This window comes from Rhipicephalus microplus, chromosome X (genome assembly GCF_043290135.1).
Source record: "Rhipicephalus microplus isolate Deutch F79 chromosome X, USDA_Rmic, whole genome shotgun sequence".
Lineage (NCBI taxonomy): Eukaryota > Metazoa > Arthropoda > Arachnida > Ixodida > Ixodidae > Rhipicephalus > Rhipicephalus microplus.
Genome location: NC_134710.1, coordinates 96,161,584 through 96,177,752, shown reverse-complemented (window position 1 = coordinate 96,177,752; position 16,169 = coordinate 96,161,584). Strand labels below are relative to the sequence as shown.

The following is a 16,169-nucleotide window of genomic DNA, read 5'->3' as shown; positions in this document are numbered from 1 at the left end:
GAGCACAAGAGGAAAAATTATGAACAAGACAATAAAAAAAAAGAGAACAAAGCTACAATAGTATGAAGAGAGGCTGCAATTTTTATATATACTGACATAAACAAAAAGAGCAAGCGACCCGTTCTATACATCCATAATAGGTCGATACTTAACTGTATGCTGAACGCCGCCACGGTGGCTCCGTGGTTACGGCACTCAGCTGCTGACCCGACAGACGCGGTTTTGATCGGGGCCACGGTGGTCGCCTTGAGATGGAGGCGAAATGTTAGAGGCCAGTGTACTGCGTTATTTATGCGCGCGTTAAAGAAGCCCCGAAGGCCAAAATCACTCGTGATCTTTCACTGCGGCTTTTTACATAGCATGAGACACTTCGAGAAGTTAAGAAAAGAAGGGTAAACTTAATAGCTCGTTTCCTTGTTAGAAAGAGCATTAATGAGAACTGACAGACGATTATGCCGAGAAAAGTATAGGGGAAGTTATTAGACCGAATTGTAATGTAAATATCAAGAAAGAAAAGTGGATGAAAAGATAGCTTGCCGTGGGCAGGGGCCGAACTAGGGACCTTCGAATAACGCATCCGATGCTCCACCAACTGAGCTACCATGCCGGCTATCCCACCATCCACTTTATGGGGTACTACATATGTGCAGTAAACTTGGGAGCGTCAGTAAGCGCTGCCTGTTGCCATCGCGACGGGTGTGGGACACTTATTTTTTGCCTATTGGCATCACGTAGCACGTGAGATTGTTACGAGCTGGATGCTGACCAATAGTCCCTCGTATACAACCTAGGGCACCATGTCTGCCAGTACGAGACCCTCGTTAATGAATTAGAAAAGAATTGTATACTTAAGGGCTCGTTTTTTTTTAGTTAGAAGCAGTATTAATGAGCATTGACAGGCAATAATGCCAAGGAAAATATAGGATGTACTATTAGAAGTAATTGTAACGTAAATGCGAAAAATAAAAAAAAATGAAAGAAAAGATGCACTTGTCGTGAGCAGGGACCGAACTTGTTACATAAAGCGAACAACCTAACCGTAGTGTGTTCAGAAATAGAGGACACTTTTTTTGTAGCCCTTTCAAACATAATTGCACACACCAAAACACACACATCTCCATGGCACACCCACCCCCATGCACGCTAGTTTTTACAAGGAACGTCATGGGAGCATAGAAATTAGTAGGAAATGAATCGGCTAAACATTTTACCATTCCTTTGTCAGCTGAGATATTTAGAAAATTATACTGACAGGTTGTTTTTATATTTCTTTGACTACGCATACCCTACCTTGGCGTTTATTAAATATATCTTATTCCAGAAGCAGGCCGAGCTAAATAAGCACACTGTAATAGCAAATAAACTGTGTTTTAGTCATCAAAGTGGAAACTACGAGCGAAAATAAATATACAACAAATCATCGACTGCGGCGCACACATCGGAGAAGCTCGTGTAGGTGAGGTATATGCAGTTCACGTATTGTGTGTCGAAGAGGCTTACGAATTCGATTAAGTCTACTAGAGATAAAGTACAACTATAAACATTAGGAACACCATGCTACGCAGAAGGAACATGTGCCGTTTTACGTTACTAGAAGAATTTCTACAAAAATCTAGCGGTAGACAATGAAATCAAAGCATCATGATTTATATCGAAATTATATATATATATATATATATATATATATATATATATATATATATATATATATATATATATATATATATATATATATATATATATATATATATATATATATATATATATTGTGAGCGCGACAAGCGAATGACTCTTTATTCTCTTTGTAATCATCATCACCTGTACATCTTCTTCATCTAAGAATATCATCACCAGCGTGATTGAGCTCGAGCCTGGCCGAATAAACCGGTTCCTCACAAGTGGTGGACTGTGCTTTGTGTTCCCTCAAGTTTTCTCGCCCGTTCTCGCTGGAGCTCCGCTCGGGTCGTCGCATACAACCCCCTGCCATGGCGGCCTAAGAAAACCCTGGCCCATCCAACGTCGCCGTCTTACTGCAGCCACCGCCACCCACTCCGCCCAACAACACTCGCCTGCGTGATCCACCTGTGTTTTCCGGTCTCCGAGGCGATGATGTCGAAGACTGGATCAAGAACTACGACCTCGTCAGCGATTTGAACAGGTGGGACAATCCACACAAGTTGCGCAGCGCCCCATTTTACTTGTCCGATGTTGCGAAAACTTGGTTCTGGAACCACCACCCGGATCTTCCCGACTGGGACACTTTCGAGCAGCAAATTCGTCAGGTATTTGGTGCCCCTGCAGTTCGCACTGAGGCAGCAAAGAAGAAACTCGCTCAACGCACGCAGCTGCCGGGTGAATCTTACACCTCTTATATTGAGGATGTCCTTGCACTGTGCAAGCGCGTTAACACCGGCATGTCTCAAAACGACCAAATACGCCAAATTATTAAAGGCATTAACACCGTCGCCTTTAACGCCCTCGCCACGCAAAATCCTGCCACCACCCAGGACGTGATAACCATCTGTCAGCGACTTTACGAGCTTCAGTCTCTTCGCCTTTGCTACGATGCCACCGACGTTCGTTTGCCTGCACCCCTCGACTTGCGTGCGCTTATTCGCGACATCGTTCGTGAAGAGCTGCACGGGCGCTGCTCTTCCTGTGCTGCAGAAGTTACTTTACCTCCTGAAAAAGATAGCTTGCGAGACCTGATTAAACAAGAGATCGCCTCCGCATCGCGTGCGACGTGTTCCAACAGTCCCTGCGTCCGCCAGACGCGCACGTACGCCGAAGTTGCCGCGCTCTCTGCCACACCTACCGTTTTTGTGCCTACAACAGCCGACCATACGCCTGTGGCTTCGTTATCACCACCAGTGCGTGCACCACCTTACTACGCACCTCAGCACCCACCTCGACCGATCTGTTACTACTGCGGCTATTGAGGACATATCGCTCGGTTTTGTCGAAGGCGCCAACAAGACGAGCAACGCGGGTACGCTCCCGAAGAACATCGAAGCTTCCGTCCGACCATGAACTACTTACGGCCACCCTCCCGATCGTCCTATTACCGTTCACCGTCACCTACTTACCACACGGACATGCCTGGGAATTCCCGTACGCCTCGCCGCAGGTCGCCTTCGCCAGGTCGCCGTTCAGTGTCGCCTCTACGGCCCGCCTCCCATTCCACGAACGCCCACGCGGAAAACTCCCCAATGCAGTTTTAGGAGAGGAAACTGCATCCATTGGACAGCTAACAATTCCTCCAGAGCGGCCATCGAATTTGATAGTGGGGTTTGTAGAAGGTGTACGTGTTGAGGCTCTTGTAGACACTGGCACTGCCGTTTCGATTATTCGTGCTGATTTTTGTTCCCGCCTTCGAAAAGTCAGCACACCTTATGGCGGCCCACCTCTACGTGCGGCGACCAACGCTCTCATTCGTCCACTTGCACAGTGTACCGTTCGTGTCTGCATAGAAGGCATTCGTCATCACATTGTTTTCGTGGTATTTCGTGAGTGCACCCACGCTCTCATTCTTGGGTGGGATTTCTTGTCTTCTGCGTCCGCTTTCATATCATGCCATCAGCGCCTCCTGCATCTAAACGCCACCGACTCTTCTCCGCTTGAACAAGATGGACGCATCCGCCTTGTCACCAAGTCAGATTATGTACTTCGGCCATACATAAAAGAAATTATAAGTGTTAATTGCACCAACATTGTGGATGGCGACGTACTAATTCTCCCTTACGGTCATACCCTACGTAGGGGCATTGTGATCACACCGGGGCTTATTCGCTTCTTCGATGGGTGTACGTACCTAACCGCCATAAATCAAACGCCCGAGTGTGTACTGCTCCCCTGTGGCTCAACAGTATCTTGCGCGGTCGACAGTGAGCCTGTTGCGATTGTTACTCTTCCGAACAACCACCACAACGATGTTCCGAAGTCGCAATCATTGCCATTCAATGCCTCTGCCACACCTGTGTCGGCGACAATAAGCAATGACTTAACCCCTAATCAAACTGAAGATTTGCTCGCCCTGTTAAATAGACACCGTTCTCTATTTGATGTGAACTCGCCCGCCCTCAGCATGACTACCACCGCTACTCACAGCATCCAGACGTATGGCTCTCGTATTGTACATCGGCGTCCACATCGCGTGTCTCAGGCAGAACGCAAGATCATCGAGGAAAACGTCTCAGACATGCTACGACGCAACATCATACGTCCTTCCTCGAGTCCCTGGTCATCCCCAGCTGTTTTCGTTCAAACGAAAGTTGGGACAGTGCGTGCGTCGATTACCACGCGCTAAACAAAATAACGCGCAAGGATATTTATCCTCTGCCTCGGATCGACGACGCACTGGATTTATTACAGGGCGCAAAGTATTTTTCTAGCCTCGACCTTAGGTCAGGCTACTGGCAGACACCAATGTCGGAGTCTGATAAAGAGAAGACCGCCTTTTCAACGCCAGATGGGTTGTACGAGTTCAATGTGATGCCTTTTGGACTCTGTAATGCGCCCGCCACCTTCGAACGCATGATAGACGGCGTATTGCGTGGTTTGAAATGGAAAACATGTCTGTGCTATCTCGATGACATAGTAGTGTTTTCATCCACGTTCTCGCAGCATCTACAACGTCTTGACGAAGTCCTCACATGCCTTGCAAAAGCCGGTCTACAGCTTAACACCAAGAAATGTACCTTTGCTAGCAAGACAATCAAGGTTCTCGGCCACCTTGTCAGCAAAGAAGGAATTCGGCCCGACCCCGAGAAGCTTGCCGCTGTCCTCGATTTTCCTCGTCCACTACGTCAGAAGGACCTGCGCAGCTTTCTTGAGTTATCTTCTTACTTCCGGCGCTTCATACGTGGTTTCGCGGAACTTGCGTCTCCGCTCCATCAACTCCTCGCAAAGAACGTCCCCTTCATTTGGTCCGAAGACTGCGAAAGCGCTTTCACGGCATTGAAGCAAGCCCTCACGTCGGATCCGGTACTGTGCCACTTCGATTCCACCGCACCCACCATCCTTCACACTGACGCAAGTAGTCATGGTCTCGGTGCGGTACTCTTGCAGCGTGACAAAAACTCACGCGAACGCGTCGTTGCTTACGCAAGTCGTGCTCTTACCGCTCCAGAAAAGAACTACACTATCACCGAGCAGGAGTGCCTTCATGTTGTTTGGGCAGTGCAAAGCTTCCGACCATTTCTTCACGGCCGTCATTTTACCGTCGTGACCGACCATAACGCGCTATGCTGGCTTTCATCGCTGAAAAACTTATCGGGTCGCCTTGGTCGCTGGGCGCTTCGCTTACAGGAGTATGATTTCGATGTCGCCTACAGATCTGGGAAGAAGCATCAAGATGCTGATGCTCTATCGCGCTGTCCTTTGCCCAGCGGAAGCAATTCACCATCAATACTCCAAAACAACAGCACCTCTCCAATCGCAGCGCTAAGTTGATCACCTGCCACCTTATCCGTCCTTGTTTCACAACAACGTGTCGACCCATACTGCCGCACCATTGTTGACCGCTTGACCGGCTCTACTACTCCTCCAAACGCCAGACTCCGTCGACAACTTAAACAATTTAAGCTTGTCGGTGATGCTTTATGTCGCTACATTTACCACATCTATGGCAACAAGTGGGTACCCGTCATCCCACGTTCTCTGCAACGTGAAGTTCTGGAAGCCTTTCATGATGATCCAACCGCTGCTCATCTAGGCTACCACAAGACTTACGACAAAATACGAAGTCGTTGTTTTTGGCCTGGCCTCTCTTCAGCCGTCGCTAAGTACGTCGCCTCCTGTGTCCATTGCCAACGGCGAAAACGACCGACAACTGTTCCGGCTGGCTTAATGCAACCTCTTCCTTGTCCCACCTCACCTTTTGAAGTCGTTGGAATCGACTTGTATGGCCCTCTTCCTATATCATCCAATGGGAATCGCTGGATTGTCACGGCAGTCGACCACCTTACCCGCTACGCAGAAACAGCTTCTATACCATCTAGGACTGCCACTGAGATCGCCGATTTCTTTCTTCGCCATATCTTTTTGCGTCATGGAGCTCCACGCATTCTCCTCAGTGATCGTGGCAAAGTCTTCCTATCTTCCATTGTCGAGCAAGTTTTGCGTGCCTCGAACACTGTTCACAAGACCACTTCTAGCTACCACCCGCAGACCAACGGATTGACTGAACGGTTTCATCGGACCCTATCAGACATGATCGCCATATACATTCACCCCAACCACGCGAACTGGGATGCGATTCTACCCTTCGTGACATTCGCTTATAATACGGCTGCTCAACGCACTACCGTCTCTTCTCCATTTTTTTTTTTTCGTCCATGGTCGCTCGCCGAGTTTCGCTCTGGACGTCTATTTCCTTTCCGCCCCTGCACCCTCGACGGCTCCTTTCTCTGAAGAATTCCTATCTCGTCTCGCACACTGCCGTCACCAGGCCCGTGTTAACACCGGCCTCTCTCAAGACACTCGAAAATCTCGCTACGACTCGTCTCGCCGTGTTGTGAGTTTTTCCTTGGTGACGAAGTTCTTCTATGGACTCCACTACGCGTCCCCGGCCTATGCGACAAATTCATCAGTCGCTTCATAGGGCCATACACGGTGGTTGAACAGACATCTCCTGTCAATTACCGCGTTTCTCCTCTTAGCGCTAGTCCTGATCATCGTTGCCGAGGAAGAGAGATAGTGCACGTATCTCGTTTAAGGCCTTATGCGCGACGCATTTCATAATACTGTCAAGCGACCAGGCGGCCGCTTTCACCGCACGGGGGAATTAGTGTGAGCGCGACAAGCGAATGGCTCTTTATTCTCTTTGTAATCATCATCACCTGTACATCTTCTTCATCTAAGAATATCATCACCAGCGTGATTATATATATATATATATATATATATATATATATATATATATATATATATATATATATATATATATATATATATATATATATATATATATCGTCGCAGTCTGCCACGCGAGTATCGTTCAGGCAGACTGAAACGATATCCAGGAAAACTTGGCCACAGAGGAGGTTACCGCGTGCAAAGCCTGAACATGATTCTGATGATTCAAAGAATACGTCACCTCACTCTATCAAACACTATTAGGTCATTCGCGTCTCTTATTCGTGACTCTGGAAGCTCTGGGGAGCACATTGAACCACTCATTTTCGATAGCTGTGACTGTAATACACAGAAACGGGTCACCGCCACCTCTCGCATTAAGACCAGTGGGCACTGCCGTTCTCGTCTTGGAATTCTAGCCTTTCGTCGCTAAGGCGTGCAATAGTACAGTGCCGAAGGAAAACAGCGAAGCTGCAGCGCCAACCATATTCGGAGATGTGATCGCGAGTTTCGAAAACAACTGCTCATTGCTTATTCAAGCAATATTCATTCAAACGATATCGAGGGTGTGACACCTCCTATTCCCTTGTACTTTGTCATGGGCAGGAACTGAACCGTTATTCGAAGGTCGCAAATTCGGTTCCTGCCCGTGGCAAGTTATCTTTGCATCCACTTTTCTTTCTTCACATTTACGTTGCATTCAGGTCTGGTAACTTCCCATATATATATATATATATATATATATATATATATATATATATATATATATATATATATACATATATATATATATATATATATATATATATATATATATATATATATATATATATATATATATATATATATATGATTGAAGAGAAGGACGCACGTACGAAATGTGGATTTATTAACGTTTCGGCTGGTGGACCAGCCTTCGTCAGAATGATTGCAGTATGTTACAGGCACTTAATATATAGGTAGGCGGATGTATACACAGGAACAGTGCACCACTGCCAGATGCTATGCGCAATGAAAGCAAGGTACATGCGCATGGTGGACACAACACCGCACTGTGACTCACAATCACAAAAACAAAGATATCGCGTAAAAAATAATAATAATCGCGTCACTGGCCAGTGAGATACCACGAGCACAGAACATATAAGAAATATAGGCAATGCGCCGAGCGTACATAGCACAAGATTGACTCTACAAAATAATAATAATAACGATACATAATGCACTTTTACGAAGGATTAAACATCCATTCACACACACACGAACGAGATAAGTCTGTCGCCGCATGAGGCCGAGCACGCACTGTATTCTACGCAATTATGCTAGCCAGTTTGCCCGCGTTTTCGTTTAAACCCCTAGAAGCCGTTCCGAACTTATGAATTAGAAATGATTCGCGTATCTCACGCTTATAATGCGACGTGAATCCCGCCTCCAATACAGTTGCCCTAAATGATTCAAAACTATGACCGGTAGTGGCGACGTGCCTTGAAATCGGCAGATGAGGCATGGAGTGCACATGGGCCTTGTGATTGTTGAAACGGTAGCGAAATGAATTTTCAGTATGACCGATATACTGCAAGTGACAAAAGGAGCACTCAAGCAGGTAAACCGCATTATCTGTGTCACAGGTGAAATCGCCACGAATTTTTAAAGTGAAATTGTTTGCGGAGCTTTTAGCCACAGCGGTGGTTGTCATCTGTTTGCATAACTTGCATCGAGGTTTGCGGCATGGATGGCAACCAACGTGTGAAATGTAATTGTTAGTCCGTACTTTGGAGGACGTGAGGATGTCCTGCAAGTTCCTACAGCGACGAAACACGGCGCGGGGTGGTTCTGAAAAAACTTCTTTTAGGTGATCGCTTTGCGTCAATATGTTGTGATGTTTCCTAAGAATGGCTGCTACATTGGGTGCGGAAGCGCTATGCGTGAGTACTAGGTTAGCATTATTGAGGCTATGGGAATGTTTCTCTGCATTGATCAGTGTTTTTCGGTCAAGCATATCAGCACGTGCCACTGCGTCATCAATCATCGGTGCCGGGTATTTCTGCTTTAGAAGAGAAGCACGCAGTTTATCACAACTAGCGATGAAGTCTGCTTGCTCGGAGCAAAGGCGTTTAAAACGAACAGCTTGGCTATATGGTATGCTGGATTTACAATGTTTAGCGTGACTGCTGTTGAAATGTAGGTATTGTTGTCGGTCAGTAGGCTTTTGATAAAGCTTGGTGGTTAGGTTGCCGTTTATTAGGCTAATAGATACGTCTAAGAAGTTTATGGTTTCAGTCGAGTAGACGTGCGTAAAAGAGATGGATGGGTGAACGTTATTGAAATCTGATATGAATGAGAGAAGGTGCGATTCACCATGAGGCCAAATAAAGAAAATATCGTCAATGAATCTTTTATAGCATAGCGGTTTTAATAGGCGACTGCGTAAAAACTCCTCTTCAAGCTTCCCCATAAAAATGTTGGCATAATTTGGCCCAATCTTAGTCCCCATCGAAGTGCCGCTGACCTGTACATAATGGACTTCATTGAATATAAAATTGTTCATGTGGAGAATCATTTCAAGTAGCACCGCAATGGTAGTGCTGTTTACTGGCTTATCATCGGAACATTTCTCATACGCTTCTACAACCGCGAAGATGCCATCCGAGTGAGGGATGTTTGTGTAGAGTGACGATACGTCCAGCGTTACCAGAAAGGAACCATGGGTGCACTTCGAGAGTGATCCGAAACAATCCCACCCCCGAATGCCAGCCACCCGCTGGCCATTGTCCTTCGCAGAGGGGTAAGGAACACTACCCGACCTTCGACACATCACGACACACAGCGGATACAGCCCCTCGCGTGAGTGGTTCCACTGCAAGTTCTTCCGTCATCCTGTCCCGCCGTGGCCATTCTTTGCAACAAAGTGAGGGACGCTTTACTGGCGCCGCGGCATCAACTGCTACAGAAGACATCGCCACTACTCAAGCAGGACCCACTACGAAAGCAGTTGGTCCTACTGCTCACCCAAGGTATCCACTTCGAAAAAAATTTTCCGATGCTGTAAAAAGTAATTCGAAGAATTGACTAGCTTCGACGCATGCCAATGAGAACTTTACCTCGCACCTTTGTTCCAAGGGATTTCAAAAGATGAGAAGGGCAGTGGAAAAACGAGTTCGTTACGAGCTACACACTGCCACTTTAGAAACTTACCTCGCTGCTTCTATTGCACCAAAAGGTCTGAACCTTTTCCTACGCCCTGCCACTTCTCAATTGTCAAATAATAACGCAAAAAGGTGGCAAGACACCCTACAGAAGTCTTCGCTAGAACTTCTGCGTATTACTGTTAATCATTACCGCTCGGCTTTGAAATCTCTGATGAACGAAGAGAAGAATATGTGTAATCAAACCCCGCTTAGTACTCTGGAGGTTAACTCGCTGTGCATATTCGAGGAAAAGAAACGCAATGAAATATGTGCTGTCAAATGTAAGAAGTTACTCAGGGACGGCGTGATGTCTCATTGCACACCCGCGCAACTCCTTAAAAATTTAAGTACGGCGCCGTCCCGTTTCGAAAATACACCCCGTTCGGATGATGTTTCAAACGTAGTCAACATATCGAACTGTAGTCTGTCCAAAGATGAAATGTCTGTATTATCGCGTGGTTTGAAGTTTTGCCCCGCAACGGGTCATTGCGATGAATTCCAGCTACTCAGTGACTTAGATAATTTCGCACGCAACCTGAGATTGAGGGAGTTCTTTCACGGTAGAAATAACAGTAGCCATGCTTCCGGGGTGCTGCCGTCAGCTAAACGTTGGACACCACCATTACAACGCGATAAATACCTTGATCTATATATTGATGCTGTTCAGCGCGATGTAATTCAAGCATATAGGCAGAAAACTTCGTTCCGTCGAAATCTGCGCGACGGAGAACTGAAAGCGATCGAATTATTAAGGAAGCGCAACGACATCACTATTAAGCCAGCCGACAAGGGTGGTGCCATCGTGGTTATGAACACAGCAGACTATATTAAGGAGGCTCTTCGGCAGCTCAATGACACTTCATTTTACAAACGACTTGATGCAGACCCCACAATGGACTTCAAAGAAACTCTAAAACAAAAGATATATGCACTCTGGCGAGATAAAAAAATATGTGATAAGGCAGCCACAACACTAGTCCCGCTAAGTCCGTCTGCTGGCCGATTTTACATGCTGCCAAAAATTCATAAGCCGAACAACCCAGGCCGCCCCATAGTCTCTGCAAACGGAACGGTGACAGAAGACTTGTCTTGTTATGTAGACTCGTTGATTCGTCACCTTCCCGCCACGTATCAGTCTTTCTTGAGGGACACGAACCACTTTTTGTCGGTAGTTAACGACATTACCGTGCCTAATGGTTCCTTTCTGGTAACGCTGGACGTATCGTCACTCTACACAAACATCCCTCACTCGGATGGCATCTTCGCGGTTGTAGAAGCGTATGAGAAATGTTCCGATGATAAGCCAGTAAACAGCACTACCATTGCGGTGCTACTTGAAATGATTCTCCACATGAACAATTTTATATTCAATGAAGTCCATTATGTACAGGTCAGCGGCACTTCGATGGGGACTAAGATTGGGCCAAATTATGCCAACATTTTTATGGGGAAGCTTGAAGAGGAGTTTTTACGCAGTCGCCTATTAAAACCGCTATGCTATAAAAGATTCATTGACGATATTTTCTTTATTTGGCCTCATGGTGAATCGCACCTTCTCTCATTCATATCAGATTTCAATAACGTTCACCCATCCATCTCTTTTACGCACGTCTACTCGACTGAAACCATAAACTTCTTAGACGTATCTATTAGCCTAATAAACGGCAACCTAACCACCAAGCTTTATCAAAAGCCTACTGACCGACAACAATACCTACATTTCAACAGCAGTCACGCTAAACATTGTAAATCCAGCATACCATATAGCCAAGCTGTTCGTTTTAAACGCCTTTGCTCCGAGCAAGCAGACTTCATCGCTAGTTGTGATAAACTGCGTGCTTCTCTTCTAAAGCAGAAATACCCGGCACCGATGATTGATGACGCAGTGGCACGTGCTGATATGCTTGACCGAAAAACACTGATCAATGCAGAGAAACATTCCCATAGCCTCAATAATGCTAACCTAGTACTCACGCATAGCGCTTCCGCACCCAATGTAGCAGCCATTCTTAGGAAACATCACAACATATTGACGCAAAGCGATCACCTAAAAGAAGTTTTTTCAGAGCCACCCCGCGCCGTGTTTCGTCGCTGTAGGAACTTGCAGGACATCCTCACGTCCTCCAAAGTACGGACTAACAATTACATTTCACACGTTGGTTGCCATCCATGCCGCAAACCTCGATGCAAGTTATGCAAACAGATGACAACCACCGCTGTGGCTAAAAGCTCCGCAAACAATTTCACTTTAAAAATTCGTGGCGATTTCACCTGTGACACAGATAATGCGGTTTACCTGCTTGAGTGCTCCTTTTGTCACTTGCAGTATATCGGTCATACTGAAAATTCATTTCGCTACCGTTTCAACAATCACAAGGCCCATGTGCACTCCATGCCTCATCTGCCGATTTCAAGGCACGTCGCCACTACCGGTCATAGTTTTGAATCATTTAGGGCAACTGTATTGGAGGCGGGATTCACGTCGCATTATAAGCGTGAGATACGCGAATCATTTCTAATTCATAAGTTCGGAACGGCTTCTAGGGGTTTAAACGAAAACGCGGGCAAACTGGCTAGCATAATTGCGTAGAATACAGTGCGTGCTCGGCCTCATGCGGCGACAGACTTATCTCGTTCGTGTGTGTGTGAATGGATGTTTAATCCTTCGTAAAAGTGCATTATGTATCGTTATTATTATTATTTTGTAGAGTCAATCTTGTGCTATGTACGCTCGGCGCATTGCCTATATTTCTTATATGTTCTGTGCTCGTGGTATCTCACTGGCCAGTGACGCGATTATTATTATTTTTTACGCGATATCTTTGTTTTTGTGATTGTGAGTCACAGTGCGGTGTTGTGTCCACCATGCGCATGTACCTTGCTTTCATTGCGCATAGCATCTGGCAGTGGTGCACTGTTCCTGTGTATACATCCGCCTACCTATATATTAAGTGCCTGTAACATACTGCAATCATTCTGACGAAGGCTGGTCCACCAGCCGAAACGTTAATAAATCCACATTTCGTACGTGCGTCCTTCTCTTCAATCATCTATTACACCGGACCATCGATCTTCATTCCTAAAGTATTATACAACTATGGATTCCCGGAGGACCACGTCGAAATATATTTCATGGAAATTCCCGAAGGCACCACCTTCCACTGTCGTCGTGGGTGACTCACAAACCAAATATTTGTTCCAGCACTTTGACCCTCTATTGGCAGGTACGCCAGCTTTTGTTTCACATAATGGCGCTGTTATAGCTGACATGCCTTTGCTGATCGATTTTGTCCCTTCAACGACGTCTACGTTGATTGTGCACATTGGCACCAATGACTTAACGAAGAACAATGCACGTGCCGTCTTCGAAAACTACATTCACATGCTTACCTGCATCCAAAAGGAGTATCAAGGTATACGGAATATTTACGCCACACTTATTTTGCCGAGGGCTGCCAACCGCCGCCGTGGATACAAGAATCAAAGGTTTATTCACCGGTTCAACCGTGAAGCCAGCCTTTTCAACAGTCTCTTACGCCGTTATTGCAGACGTTCCAGTACGGCGCACCTTCTGGACCATGCACTCGAATGTTTTCCCCCCGCACGAGTCCTAGCAGCGGATGGCGTACATCTCAGCTTTGAAGGCGTTGCTCTCGTGGCATGTCATATCCGACAACTGTGCTTCGAGTCTCCGAGTCAAGCAACCACTGCATCTTGGCAAGATTGTGCCCCAGCTATACAGCACCATACGCCGTCTACTAGAGGGGTAGGTCCTGAGCCGTCCACAGCCGTGTCCCTGCTAAAGAAACCAACGGGCAAAAACAAGAATCGTGGTGATCGTACTGATGATGGTGGGTGCACTTCGAGAGTGATCCGAAACAATCCCACCCCCGAATGCCAGCCACCCGCTGGCCATTGTCCTTCGCAGAGGGGTAAGGAACACTACCCGACCTTCGACACATCACGACACACAGCGGATACAGCCCCTCGCGTGAGTGGTTCCACTGCAAGTTCTTCCGTCATCCTGTCCCGCCGTGGCCATTCTTTGCAACAAAGTGAGGGACGCTTTACTGGCGCCGCGGCATCAACTGCTACAGAAGACATCGCCACTACTCAAGCAGGACCCACTACGAAAGCAGTTGGTCCTACTGCTCACCCAAGGTATCCACTTCGAAAAAAATTTTCCGATGCTGTAAAAAGTAATTCGAAGAATTGACTAGCTTCGACGCATGCCAATGAGAACTTTACCTCGCACCTTTGTTCCAAGGGATTTCAAAAGATGAGAAGGGCAGTGGAAAAACGAGTTCGTTACGAGCTACACACTGCCACTTTAGAAACTTACCTCGCTGCTTCTATTGCACCAAAAGGTCTGAACCTTTTCCTACGCCCTGCCACTTCTCAATTGTCAAATAATAACGCAAAAAGGTGGCAAGACACCCTACAGAAGTCTTCGCTAGAACTTCTGCGTATTACTGTTAATCATTACCGCTCGGCTTTGAAATCTCTGATGAACGAAGAGAAGAATATGTGTAATCAAACCCCGCTTAGTACTCTGGAGGTTAACTCGCTGTGCATATTCGAGGAAAAGAAACGCAATGAAATATGTGCTGTCAAATGTAAGAAGTTACTCAGGGACGGCGTGATGTCTCATTGCACACCCGCGCAACTCCTTAAAAATTTAAGTACGGCGCCGTCCCGTTTCGAAAATACACCCCGTTCGGATGATGTTTCAAACGTAGTCAACATATCGAACTGTAGTCTGTCCAAAGATGAAATGTCTGTATTATCGCGTGGTTTGAAGTTTTGCCCCGCAACGGGTCATTGCGATGAATTCCAGCTACTCAGTGACTTAGATAATTTCGCACGCAACCTGAGATTGAGGGAGTTCTTTCACGGTAGAAATAACAGTAGCCATGCTTCCGGGGTGCTGCCGTCAGCTAAACGTTGGACACCACCATTACAACGCGATAAATACCTTGATCTATATATTGATGCTGTTCAGCGCGATGTAATTCAAGCATATAGGCAGAAAACTTCGTTCCGTCGAAATCTGCGCGACGGAGAACTGAAAGCGATCGAATTATTAAGGAAGCGCAACGACATCACTATTAAGCCAGCCGACAAGGGTGGTGCCATCGTGGTTATGAACACAGCAGACTATATTAAGGAGGCTCTTCGGCAGCTCAATGACACTTCATTTTACAAACGACTTGATGCAGACCCCACAATGGACTTCAAAGAAACTCTAAAACAAAAGATATATGCACTCTGGCGAGATAAAAAAATATGTGATAAGGCAGCCACAACACTAGTCCCGCTAAGTCCGTCTGCTGGCCGATTTTACATGCTGCCAAAAATTCATAAGCCGAACAACCCAGGCCGCCCCATAGTCTCTGCAAACGGAACGGTGACAGAAGACTTGTCTTGTTATGTAGACTCGTTGATTCGTCACCTTCCCGCCACGTATCAGTCTTTCTTGAGGGACACGAACCACTTTTTGTCGGTAGTTAACGACATTACCGTGCCTAATGGTTCCTTTCTGGTAACGCTGGACGTATCGTCACTCTACACAAACATCCCTCACTCGGATGGCATCTTCGCGGTTGTAGAAGCGTATGAGAAATGTTCCGATGATAAGCCAGTAAACAGCACTACCATTGCGGTGCTACTTGAAATGATTCTCCACATGAACAATTTTATATTCAATGAAGTCCATTATGTACAGGTCAGCGGCACTTCGATGGGGACTAAGATTGGGCCAAATTATGCCAACATTTTTATGGGGAAGCTTGAAGAGGAGTTTTTACGCAGTCGCCTATTAAAACCGCTATGCTATAAAAGATTCATTGACGATATTTTCTTTATTTGGCCTCATGGTGAATCGCACCTTCTCTCATTCATATCAGATTTCAATAACGTTCACCCATCCATCTCTTTTACGCACGTCTACTCGACTGAAACCATAAACTTCTTAGACGTATCTATTAGCCTAATAAACGGCAACCTAACCACCAAGCTTTATCAAAAGCCTACTGACCGACAACAATACCTACATTTCAACAGCAGTCACGCTAAACATTGTAAATCCAGCATACCATATAGCCAAGCTGTTCGTTTTAAACGCCT

At 46.2% G+C, this 16,169-nt stretch overlaps 1 protein-coding gene across 2 annotated transcripts in view; it reads left to right on the top strand.

The window, feature by feature from the left end:
• The window catches only part of LOC119176749 (uncharacterized), a 74,054-nt gene that overhangs the window by 29,352 nt on the left and 28,533 nt on the right, over positions 1-16,169 (top strand). The gene's annotated exons all lie outside the window — the stretch shown is intronic.